Here is a 13,103-nt window from a genome sequence, read left to right as displayed (position 1 = left end):
TCCAGGATTCTGTTCTCCTTGAGGTATCGGGTTAGCTGTCTGTTAACGATTTTCTCGATGACCTTGGCTGGGAAAGGGAGCAGAGGGATGGGTCGGAAGTTCTTGTGGTCTCTTGGGTCTGCCTTGGGTTTTTTGAGTAGGGCGTTGATCTCGACGTGTTTCCAGCTCTCTGGGAAGGTCACGGTCTCAAGGGAGAGATTGATGACGTTGCGTAGATGGGGTGCGATGGAGCTGCTTGCTTTGTTGAAGAAGTGGTGCGGGAATGGGTCTGACGGAGAGCCGGAGTGGATTGTGCTCATGGTCTTGATGGTGTCATCGAACCGCACGCTGGTCCAGGCTAGTAAGGGGACGTGGTTGACGGTGTTTGGAGGGTCTGTTTTGTTGCTGTCTGTTGGGCCTGTTTGGGTGTTGAAGCTGTCGTGGATGTCTGCTATCTTGGGGTGGAAGAAGGTGGCGAGGGAGTCGCACAGGGTTTGCTGTGCCAGGATGTCTTTGATCTTGGAGCTGGGGTTGGAGAGTTCCTTCACAATGTTGAAGAGGACCTTGCTGTTGTGTGCGTTGTTGTCGAGGCGGTCTTTGGAGGAGGTCTTCTTGGCAGCCCTGATGAGGTGGTGGTGGTTGCTGACGGCATCCTTGTGTGCTGCGTGGCTGTCCGGAGTTTGTTCACTGTGCCATTTCTTCTCTAGTTTCCGGCAGGCTTGCTTGGAATCTAGGAGTTCTGGGGTGAACCAGCTGGCCCTCTTGCAGGTGTCTCTGTGGGGGGTTTCTTCTGCGGGGCGAGGGTGTTGGCGCAGTCCTCGATCCAGCGTCTGAGGTTGTGGGCAGCGACGTCGGTGTTGGAGAGTTCGGTGGGTGGGCTTAGAGTGAGGTTTGCATGTAGTTGGTCTTCGGTGATTTTGCACCAGCGGCGGCGGGGGATCTGTTGGGTGCGGTGGTGTCTGGTGGGTTTCTGGAAGGTGAAGTGGATGCAGCAGTGGTCGGTCCAGAGGAGTTCGGTGGTGTGGCTGACGGAGACGTGCGGGCTTGAGGAGAAGACGGGGTCGAGCGTGTGGTCGGCAGAGTGGGTGGGTGTTGTGACAAGTTGCCTCAGTCTGAGGTTGGGGATCAGGGTGGTGAAGTTGCTGTCGTTGTTGTTCTCAAGGTGAAAGTTCAGGTCTACGAGGTGGATGTAGTCGGTGGAGGTCAGGGCGTGCGTGCTGATGAAGTCGGCGATGGAGTCGCTGAACTGGGGACAGGGTCCGGGGGGTCAGTAGACGAGGGTGCCTCTGAGGGTGGAGTTGGGGTCAGTCTGGATCTGGAAATGCACGTGTGCGGCAGTGCTGAGCATGTCATCGGTGCTAGTCGAGACCCCGATGCTGTTCTTGTGGACGATGGCGATTCCTCCTCCGACTCCATTGGTGCGGTCTTTGCGGGTGATCTTGTAACCGCCTGGGATGGCTATGGCGATGTCGTGTGCGGAGGAGTTGTTCAACCAGGTCTCTGTCAGGAAAGCGACGTCTGGGAAAGTTGTGTTGAGCAGGTCCCAGAGCTCGACGGGGTGTTTGCGTGCGGAGCGGGTGTTCAGTAGTATGCATCGGAGGTGGTTGAGGTCTGTCTTGGTGGGTGGTTCATCGGCTCTGTGGCTCGTGTAGCTGCAGTTCTGGCAGGTGAAAGCTACATGTGTGCGTTTCGGGGCAGCCTTGAAGCAGTTGTGGGTCCGTCCGGGGTTGAGAGCGTGCAGAGTGCTGGCGTTGTAGTGGCAGCCGTCATCGTGGTGGGTGCCGGGGCCAGGGGTTCTGGCGCTGGGCACTGTCCAGACGCGGCCGGGCACACATAGGCTTGCCACGCACTAGCGGCCGGCATGTATGGGGAGGTGGGAGTGAGGAGCACAACAAGATTTTCACATATTTCCCTTTACAAACTCCTTTGCAGTCAGAGAAAGAAAAGTAAACACTGGTCTCCTTGTTACAAGAATAATCTGTAAATTATCAGAAGATAAGAATTACATTTGACCTCTGTCTTTAAACACACAGCAAATGTGACAAAATAAAAAAACAAAATTCTCCTTCAGGGCTGCATCATGGTTATTTTGGGGGTGCACCTGCACCCCATTCTCCTAAATTCAGCACCTATGTAGAGCGTTTCTGCATCTTTTCTAGTGCTCAGGGGAAGAGAGCTGGTAAGTGATGCACTGCACAAAAAACACCTTGTTTTTGGATTGTCATTCATTCTAAGAACAGTCAGGTTCAATGTGTATATGTAAAAGCTACACTTGATGCCAAACCCAAGTAAAAGGAATAACTCCTAAAACTTACTTAAATCTAGGAAATGAACTTGAGTCAAACATGCTAAGTGTGATATAACGGAAGCCCATTTTGCTCAAACTAATCAAGGGTAATTGCTGTCTGTCATTATTAGATCACCATGTTACCAATTATTATGAATTATTATACAGATAAAAAGAACCCTACCCCATTTATGCAATGCCACTCAAAATGTACAAATGCTTTCAGAAGGAAATGGGACTCTTCAGCAGGAAATGGGACACTTTGGCTTGAAACTATTCAGTAATACAGGATGAAATTTAAATAATAATTTTCATTTTGAATGTCAGGGGGTATTCTAGAGTTTGCATAAGTTGTAGCACGTGTTTCCACACTGGCAAACTCCCCTGAATTTTGGTTGTCCGTGGGGGACACCATACAAATTTTGGGGGACTGGCAAATATTTTCCTGCACCAGATATTTGCCTTAAGGGAAACACATAGAGATTGGATTTACGGCAAAACCGTCACCGACGGAGTCAGCGGGAATCTGCAAGAGTGAGATAAAGGTTCCAGCAGTGTCTGGTAGTGGATTTAAGACTAGCAGCCTTGGTATTCAGCGAGCCAATATTTAATTGCACGGGTACCGGCTTCTTCGCAGAGCTTCAAGCACCAGCAGTTTTTCTTCCACAAATGAAGCACTGCTATCAACCCCATCCCCATCATCAGATCAGTTTAAAGGTTGGGCTAGTGGATGAGTGGATTAATGCATCCACTTTATACGTGTGCCTTTCACCTCATGGTCACCAGTTTGTGTCACGGTGATCCACTCAACCTGTCATTCTTCTGAGGATGCCAAAATGAGTACCATTGAGTAGGGTAGCAATAAACAGCTGCTTTCTCAATGAAATGAGTACAATTGATGTAGGTAACAATAAACACCTGTTAATTTAGCAGCCAAATGACCCACGAGTGTGGATGCCCATTACAAACACGCATTATGCTACCATGAAAAAGTATAGCACGTTCATTTTCTTTGGTCAGCTATATCATACAGAGGAATAGTAGTTGAGTAATTCCTAATGTTATAACAACGTAATAATTGTTTTTATTAATTATGTCTACAAAAGCCATTTTATTATGAAGCTAACAATGGTCTCTTTCACTTATATCTCTCACTGAATACAAAAAGCGAAATTTAGCAAGGGATTTGTGATTGAGATTTCATCTTTTATTGCGATTTAAATAAGGAGAGTCGTTTTTATTGCTGTATGCAGCAGCCGTCTCACTCAGAACTAAATGGGTAATTTAGACCAAAAATGGCCCGATGTTGCAATTACCCTCTATACAAAGTACAGCTGTATATTTCTCTAAATAAGGCGAAGGGGGGTCAGCCAATTTTTGCAGATATCCTGTGTTTACAAAATTATATTAACACAGAAGCGTTCTGTAACAGCCATTAGTAAAAATAACATAAAGAGGGGACCAATGCAGATTAGTATCAGAACATGCTACTGATATTTCAGGAACTGAGAAGACACCTCCAGTACAAAGAAAGGATGCAGTCCAAGCATGAATCCATTCTCAAAGAAAGTCATAAATGGCTCTCTAGCCAGATGTGCTCCCAGCTCCACAATTCTCCTTGTGGAGGAAATAGCTACAAGGAACTCCACCTTAAATGTCAAGAACTTAATATCAGAACATTCCAATGGCTCAAGGGGCTGAGAATCCAAGACTTTCACTACCAAGTGTAAATCCTATAATGGATACAGGAGTTTCACAAACGGTCTGCAAAATGAAAATGCTTTTCTACAATTGTGCTATCAGATCCTCAGTATCTGACAGATTTCCTCAAGGATCTCGGAAGGCCTTGAGCCACCCAATGGGCATGCAAGGTAAAATGCGAATTGATACTTGTATAGCATACTACTCACCCACAAAGGTCTCAAGGCGCTTGTACGAATACCGCTGTGGAACCCATCCTGGCTTTCCCTGTGAGGCGTCCACTCCTGGGCACCCCCAAGGTGGAGGCCAGGCATCCTTAGCGTTGTGGGGGCCATTGTGGAGATTAAGTAAGCTATTTCCCAGAGTTGCAATCCATGATTGGAATAGGCACCAAGGCGAGAATTATCAGGTCCGTGGAATTTTGAGCCCAAGACCTGCCGAGGCAGGGAATTGAACCCTGGTCCCAGGCTAGACCTTTGCATCAGGGTCTGCCGCTCTAACTATTGAGCCACACTTCTCCACTCCAGGTAGTAACCAAAAGGCATTTCTCATATCCATCCCACAGAGCTAATGACCTCAAAGTAGCTGTTCGTTAGGCTGGAAGAAAGTTACACCCACTTGAGATCTGTTCAAAACCTGGTCCCTCGAAGGGTCAAGTTCATCATAAGAGTCAACTTGCATTTCTCCAGGTTGAGTAGGAAACTGTGATCTCTAACACATTTGCATATTATAACCATCGGCTGGAGTAACTGCTCCTGGGTGAGCACATGCATTAGCCAATCGTAAAGATGTAGATAATCCTTATTCCCTGTAGATGAATTGATGCAATTAAGGGAGCCACAATGTTTGTGAATACCAAGGACACAGTTTTCAGCCGAAGCATTAGAGCCTGAACTGAAAATGTCTCTTCTTGACATATAATCTCAGGTATTTTTGATAGCTCTCATGAATCAGAACATGACGATAAGCATTCTTCGGGTCCAGTGTGCTCATGAAGTGCCCTCTGACTACCAGCGAAGACGCTCTTTGTTATGTCTTCATTTTGAATAGCAGAGTTCAGACAAATTTGTTGAGGGCTATTAGATCCAGAACCATCTGAAATCTTCCTAACGATTTCTCCACTAGAAAGACTATCATATAGAACCCTTTGCCCCTGTCTGCTTGGGGAACTATCGAAATTGCTTCTTCTGGAAAAGGGCTTCTATCCCAAAACAGAGAGCCCGTGTCTTCACTCCTTTGGAGCGCCAGAGGGTTGTTCTCTGTAGCGAGTCCACTAGGGGTGCCACAAACTCTATGCGTGCCCTCTCTTGATGATTTGAAGCACACAGTCATCTGACATCTGAATTAGATCCCTCCCTTTCCAACAGAAAGTGTTGAATCCTGCCTCCTACTGGAAACAATTAGCCAGGTGCCATATAGTCAGGAGCTCGGAGAACATAGACTTCCTGTCACCATTCCTTTTCAAATGTGTTGTTGTCTAGGAGAGGGCTGATGAAAAACAGCTTCTTCTGTGCTCCATGCTTTTCCGAGAGAGTCTGTTTTAAAGATTAAGAGTGTTTTCTTTCCTTGGAGAGCTCCTAGAGCTTCTCTTACAATTTAGCCCCAAACAACCGAGAACCCTAAAGAGGCAATCTCAGTGCTCGGGCCTTCTGCACTGAATCTGTGCACCAGTCCTAGAGTATCAGATTTCGCCTGGCTGCAATGCAGGCCCCACCACACGTGGTTGTTGCTCTCACAACATCGAAGGCTATATCCAACATGTATTCTACTGTCTTGCAATTTGTTCTAATAATAAAGAGCAATCTGATGAATCATCCAGAGATTGAAACAATGTCTTAATATCTGAAATTTAAGACTGAGAAACAAATGTCCCATAAATGCCAGCTTGAAGAGCCAAGTGAGTGCCAGAATTGATTGACCTTTTTCAAAGCTGAATCAACCTTTTTAAATTTGGCTTCTTCTGCCAAGGATATTCTACCCACTAGACTTGCCAAAGACTAATCAATGGTAATATTGTACAGCACATTCTGTTGCATATCTTTCAGTGGATACAGCTTAGCCATAAATCAAGCAATATTATGTTATCAGGGTCCTTTCATTCATTTTTAAGAATCTCCATATTGCACGGGTGCACAAGAAAATTCAGTTGAGAAGCACTCTGGAATTGCCTGCGCAAGGAACTAAAGGTGGTCTCTGGCACCTCTTCCTCTTAAAAACCCATACTGCTCTTCATATGAGAAAACAGATCTGGCAACATGTGTTTGAATATATATTTCCCTGTATGCTCGTCTGACACCATACTTTCCTCTCCTGAATCAGAAGTATCCCGAGACAAGGAATGCTGCTGATCCCCTACAAAACCTTTGCAAGGGGCTAACTCCAATAAAGTTTCCTTAATTGGGGTGGGCGCTAGAGGGCGCACGAGCTAATGGCCGCACTTTAGTGAGGCTCTGGCTGCCTGGTCAGAACCATCCTGAATTTATCCTGTTAGCCTGCAGGTGGACGCCTGAAACTTACAGCGGTTGTGGACCTCCCTGCCCTGCAGCACCTGTCCAAATTTGGTGCCGATCCGACGTTTGATCCTTGACTTAGCCGACTGAGAACTTTGCCAGTGGAGCACTGCTGCTGAGAGTTGACGCGGAGACCGGGGCGCTGTGCCACGCGAGGCCGAGGCTTGCCACGAGGCGGTTAGGCCCCGGAGTTGCGGTGGTCGGCCTACTGAGCGTGCGACCTGCTGGAGGCTCAACGGACGGCGGCGGTGGTAAGTCTCTCCTCTCCCCTGGCCGCTGCGACGTGTGGAGGTGCTGGAAGGTGATCCTGGGATCTACTTGAGGTGCGGACGCGACCGGTGGCTTCCGCCTGGGCCTGGCGAGGGGTTGGACTTGTCCCCGGCCTGGATCCCCGCATTGCCGCCATCGCCCCCGATCCTTCGGTGCGATTACTGCTTCTGGGTGTGGGGGGCTGAGGAGCGACAGGAGGCCGCTGGAGGACGAGTGCAGTGACCGTACTACGAATATCGCTGCCCGTTGGTGGAGCGCTGGGCCTCCCCTCACCCCACCACCCGCTACCCCCCAGTGCTCCTCGTGACCGGACTTCCCTTGCTCCACTCCAGCGCACCGCCGCCCGCCGGGGCGTGGGGATCGCTTGGACGTTACAGGCCTGCTCCTCGCTTGGACGACGCCGCCTCAGACGAGGCCGTTGTGTAGGAGGTTTCTGATGCGTGAGGATTTGTTGGGGAGCAGGGAGCGCAGCACCACTTGCCACTCTCCGGGCACCTTGGGCCCCCATAGACGGAGCACGATGGGTAAGAACGATAACAAACAGCCTAAGCTCTCCTTTGAACCTGCGGCCACTAAGAAACAGCTGCGCAATGCGACTGGGGCCGGCGGTGCCCAAGGACCATCGGGCACTGAGCCCCCCTCCACACCCATGGCTCCGGAGTTGCGAGTGCTGATGGAGGAGATGAGCCGGGCTGATGAGAGGTGTTACCTCGAAACCGGTCCGGTCCTCGGATGCTTGATTCCGTTCTGGGAAGGACATGGCTTTTGTAGTTCGGACTGGACTGTTCCCATGGGGCACAGGGTCAGAGCTGATTTGCATATCGCCATTGTCTAACCCAGGGTGGTGTGGAGTGCAAAAAAACGATGGATTAGGACCCAGATCTTTTGACTGGGTTGAATGTGTGACATTGATCCTCATTCGGTCCATCACCTGTTGTTTTTGCAATTCTGCTATAAGTGTACTGGGGATGCCCAGACGTGGGTCCCAGGCACTCCACACCACTGGAGTCAAGCTAGCCGGGCTGATGAGAGGTGTTACCTCGAAACCGGTCCGGTCCTTGGATGCTTGATTCCGTTCTGGGAAGGACATGGCTTTTGTAGTTCGGACTGGACTGTTCCCATGGGGCACAGGGTCAGAGCTGATTTGCATATCGCCATTGTCTAACCCAGGGTGGTGTGGAGTGCAAAAAAACGATGGATTAGGACCCAGATCTTTTGACTGGGTTGAATGTGTGACATTGATCCTCATTCGGTCTATCACCTGTTGTTTTTGCAATTCTGCTATAAGTGTACTGGGGATGCCCAGACGTGGGTCCCAGGCACTCCACACCACTGGAGTCAAGCTAGCCGGGCTGATGAGAGGTGTTACCTCGAAACCGGTCCGGTCCTCGGATGCTTGATTCCGTTCTGGGAAGGACATGGCTTTTGTAGTTCGGACTGGACTGTTCCCATGGGGCACAGGGTCAGAGCTGATTTGCATATCGCCATTGTCTAACCCAGGGTGGTGTGGAGTGCAAAAAAACGATGGATTAGGACCCAGATCTTTTGACTGGGTTGAATGTGTGACATTGATCCTCATTCGGTCCATCACCTGTTGTTTTTGCAATTCTGCTATAAGTGTACTGGGGATGCCCAGACGTGGGTCCCAGGCACTCCACACCACTGGAGTCAAGCTAGCCGGGCTGATGAGAGGTGTTACCTCGAAACCGGTCCGGTCCTCGGATGCTTGATTCCGTTCTGGGAAGGACATGGCTTTTGTAGTTCGGACTGGAATGTTCCCATGGGGCACAGGGTCAGAGCTGATTTGCATATCGCCATTGTCTAACCCAGGGTGGTGTGGAGTGCAAAAAAACGATGGATTAGGACCCAGATCTTTTGACTGGGTTGAATGTGTGACATTGATCCTCATTCGGTCCATCACCTGTTGTTTTTGCAATTCTGCTATAAGTGTACTGGGGATGCCCAGACGTGGGTCCCAGGCACTCCACACCACTGGAGTCAAGCTAGCCGGGCTGATGAGAGGTGTTACCTCGAAACCGGTCCGGTCCTCGGATGCTTGATTCCGTTCTGGGAAGGACATGGCTTTTGTAGTTCGGACTGGACTGTTCCCATGGGGCACAGGGTCAGAGCTGATTTGCATATCGCCATTGTCTAACCCAGGGTGGTGTGGAGTGCAAAAAAACGATGGATTAGGACCCAGATCTTTTGACTGGGTTGAATGTGTGACATTGATCCTCATTCGGTCCATCACCTGTTGTTTTTGCAATTCTGCTATAAGTGTACTGGGGATGCCCAGACGTGGGTCCCAGGCACTCCACACCACTGGAGTCAAGCTAGCCGGGCTGATGAGAGGTGTTACCTCGAAACCGGTCCGGTCCTCGGATGCTTGATTCCGTTCTGGGAAGGACATGGCTTTTGTAGTTCGGACTGGACTGTTCCCATGGGGCACAGGGTCAGAGCTGATTTGCATATCGCCATTGTCTAACCCAGGGTGGTGTGGAGTGCAAAAAAACGATGGATTAGGACCCAGATCTTTTGACTGGGTTGAATGTGTGACATTGATCCTCATTCGGTCCATCACCTGTTGTTTTTGCAATTCTGCTATAAGTGTACTGGGGATGTCCAGACGTGGGTCCCAGGCACTCCACACCACTGGAGTCAAGCTAGCCGGGCTGATGAGAGGTGTTACCTCGAAACCGGTCCGGTCCTCGGATGCTTGATTCCGTTCTGGGAAGGACATGGCTTTTGTAGTTCGGACTGGACTGTTCCCATGGGGCACAGGGTCAGAGCTGATTTGCATATCGCCATTGTCTAACCCAGGGTGGTGTGGAGTGCAAAAAAACGATGGATTAGGACCCAGATCTTTTGACTGGGTTGAATGTGTGACATTGATCCTCATTCGGTCCATCACCTGTTGTTTTTGCAATTCTGCTATAAGTGTACTGGGGATGCCCAGACGTGGGTCCCAGGCACTCCACACCACTGGAGTCAAGCTAGCCGGGCTGATGAGAGGTGTTACCTCGAAAGCGGTCCGGTCCTCGGATGCTTGATTCCGTTCTGGGAAGGACATGGCTTTTGTAGTTCGGACTGGACTGTTCCCATGGGGCACAGGGTCAGAGCTGATTTGCATATCGCCATTGTCTAACCCAGGGTGGTGTGGAGTGCAAAAAAACGATGGATTAGGACCCAGATCTTTTGACTGGGTTGAATGTGTGACATTGATCCTCATTCGGTCCATCACCTGTTGTTTTTGCAATTCTGCTATAAGTGTACTGGGGATGCCCAGACGTGGGTCCCAGGCACTCCACACCACTGGAGTCAAGCTAGCCGGGCTGATGAGAGGTGTTACCTCGAAACCGGTCCGGTCCTCGGATGCTTGATTCCGTTCTGGGAAGGACATGGCTTTTGTAGTTCGGACTGGACTGTTCCCATGGGGCACAGGGTCAGAGCTGATTTGCATATCGCCATAGTCTAACCCAGGGTGGTGTGGAGTGCAAAAAAACGATGGATTAGGACCCAGATCTTTTGACTGGGTTGAATGTGTGACATTGATCCTCATTCGGTCCATCACCTGTTGTTTTTGCAATTCTGCTATAAGTGTACTGGGGATGCCCAGACGTGGGTCCCAGGCACTCCACACCACTGGAGTCAAGCTAGCCGGGCTGATGAGAGGTGTTACCTCGAAACCGGTCCGGTCCTCGGATGCTTGATTCCGTTCTGGGAAGGACATGGCTTTTGTAGTTCGGACTGGACTGTTCCCATGGGGCACAGGGTCAGAGCTGATTTGCATATCGCCATTGTCTAACCCAGGGTGGTGTGGAGTGCAAAAAAACGATGGATTAGGACCCAGATCTTTTGACTGGGTTGAATGTGTGACATTGATCCTCATTCGGTCCATCACCTGTTGTTTTTGCAATTCTGCTATAAGTGTACTGGGGATGCCCAGACGTGGGTCCCAGGCACTCCACACCACTGGAGTCAAGCTAGCCGGGCTGATGAGAGGTGTTACCTCGAAACCGGTCCGGTCCTCGGATGCTTGATTCCGTTCTGGGAAGGACATGGCTTTTGTAGTTCGGACTGGACTGTTCCCATGGGGCACAGGGTCAGAGCTGATTTGCATATCGCCATTGTCTAACCCAGGGTGGTGTGGAGTGCAAAAAAACGATGGATTAGGACCCAGATCTTTTGACTGGGTTGAATGTGTGACATTGATCCTCATTCGGTCCATTACCTGTTGTTTTTGCAATTCTGATGGAGGAGATGAGGCAGGGCTTCGCCACGATAGTAGATAAGGTGGATCGCTTGTCCTACAGGATGGATGGGGTTGCGCAGAAATTGGAGTTCCATGAGGAACGCTTGACGGAAGCGGAGCGACGTATCTCTGCCTCGGAGGACACTTCGACGACCCACGAAGCGCGCCTAACCAGAATGGACAATATCCTGAGAGTAATAGCGGCGAAGAATGAGGAGTTGGAGGCGAGGAGTAGGCGCAATAACATTCGCGTCACCGGTGTTCCGGAGTCCACGAACACTGGCCGCATGGAGGACTATGTAGAGCGGATACTAATCACTGCAGTGGGCAAGGAGGCCTTCTCTAGTCAATTTATTGTCGAGAGGGCACACCGTTCTCTGGGTCCGGTTCCCAAGCCAGGGACGCAGCCGCGGCCTATCATCACCCGGTTGCTCAACTACCGTGATCACGACACAGCGCTGCGTGCAGCACGGATGAATCGGAACCTGAATTGTGATGGAGTACAGTTTTCCTTATACCCGGATTTTACACCCATGGTGCTGGACCAGCGGAGGAAATTTTTGGATGTAAAGAGGAAGCTGAGGGACATGCAGGTGGACTATGCACTTCTGTACCCGGCACGACTCAGGGTGACCCATCAGGGCAAACAACATTTCTTCACAAACCCGCAGCAGGCTGAGGACTATGTTAAGAAACTCCGCGCTGCTAAAAGAGACAGGCGAAACGAGGAGGATGGTGAGGCAGGCGGAGACCCAGCCGAGCACGATGAGTCCTGAGAGAGCCCTTTTGAACACTGGTTTGTTGATTTCCTGTTTGTTGTACTGATGCTGGGTTCGGATTCTATGGCCTGTCTCGGCCGTGGCAGGCCTGACCTGCCTTTGGGGTCGTAGCTGGCTGTAACATTGATTTGTGGACTTTCTGTGGTGGGGTATGTGGCTTCGAACACTGTGCTCCGGCGATGGGATTGCTATTGGACTGGGCAGGCTGGGGGCAGTGCCGGAGACGGTATGAGCAACAGCTGATACATGGACAATTCATTTGACTTTCTTGGCAGCTTCTCCGAATGGGGGGGGGCGGCCGCGAGAGACGCTGGTATGGTGTATGGGCCTAAGCCTGCAGGGGTAATGTATGCCAGGCACCACCCCCCCTTCTCTGTCTAACCCCGTATGGCATATGCGGGGCGGGAGGGGAGTGTTGGGGTGTATTGTTGCGTTCCTCTGATGCCCCCAGGAGGGGATTCCCCACATGGTTCTTCTATGGTTCTTTAGTATGGGGTCTGGGGCGGGGGGAGGGGACATGGTACTGGCAAGTTTGGGTTGCTTCAGTGGGAGGGGGGAGGACTTGTTGCGGGGGGGTTGGGGTGCTGTGCGTGGAGGGCGGGGGGATGTTTGACTGTTGGGGTGTGCGTTGTTGGAACTGGAGGTAGTTTTGCGGGTGATATTCATGATGTGTATGCAGAGACCGATGTTAGTGTGTGTGTAAGCATGGCTAGCCGGGTGAAGCGAATGTTCCGAACAGCAGAGAGATTGGCACTTGGTACGTTCCGACTGAGGGCTGGAATACTGGCCATGGGCTCTTTTCAGGAATATGGTGATCAGCAGGGGTGATAACGCATTGACTAACGTTTCAATAATGTCCTGGAATGTTCGAGGCCTTAATGACCCCCGGAAATGCAGAAATGTACTTGCATATTTGGATAGGCATCACGTGCAGATAGCGATGCTTCAGGAAACTCACCTAAACCCACGTAGTATTCCTAAGTTTGCAAGCAGATGGGCGATTGTTAGAGAGTTTTCCTCCTATTCCACTTACTCGAGGGGGACGGTTATTTTGATTAATAAAGTGCTACCGTTTCAAAAGTTGGGGGTGAGGGTGGACGCTGAGGGGAGGTATGTGATCTTGTGGGGCAGACTGGGCACTGATGTGATCATGCTTGTAAACTGTTATGCACCTAATGTTGACTCGCCTGGTTTCTTCTTGACGTTGTGGGGCCATGTATTGGAGACTGAAGCCACGCACATAATTTGGGGGGGGGGACTTCAACCTATCGCTGAATCCTGGGGCAGACAGATCAGATGGTAGTGGACAATACAACACGAAAGCT

The sequence above is a fragment of the Lissotriton vulgaris genome, chromosome 2_1 (assembly GCF_964263255.1).
Source record: "Lissotriton vulgaris chromosome 2_1, aLisVul1.2, whole genome shotgun sequence".
NCBI lineage: Eukaryota > Metazoa > Chordata > Amphibia > Caudata > Salamandridae > Lissotriton > Lissotriton vulgaris.
The sequence above is the reverse complement of the archived record's forward strand: the minus strand, read 5'-3'. Positions refer to the sequence as shown.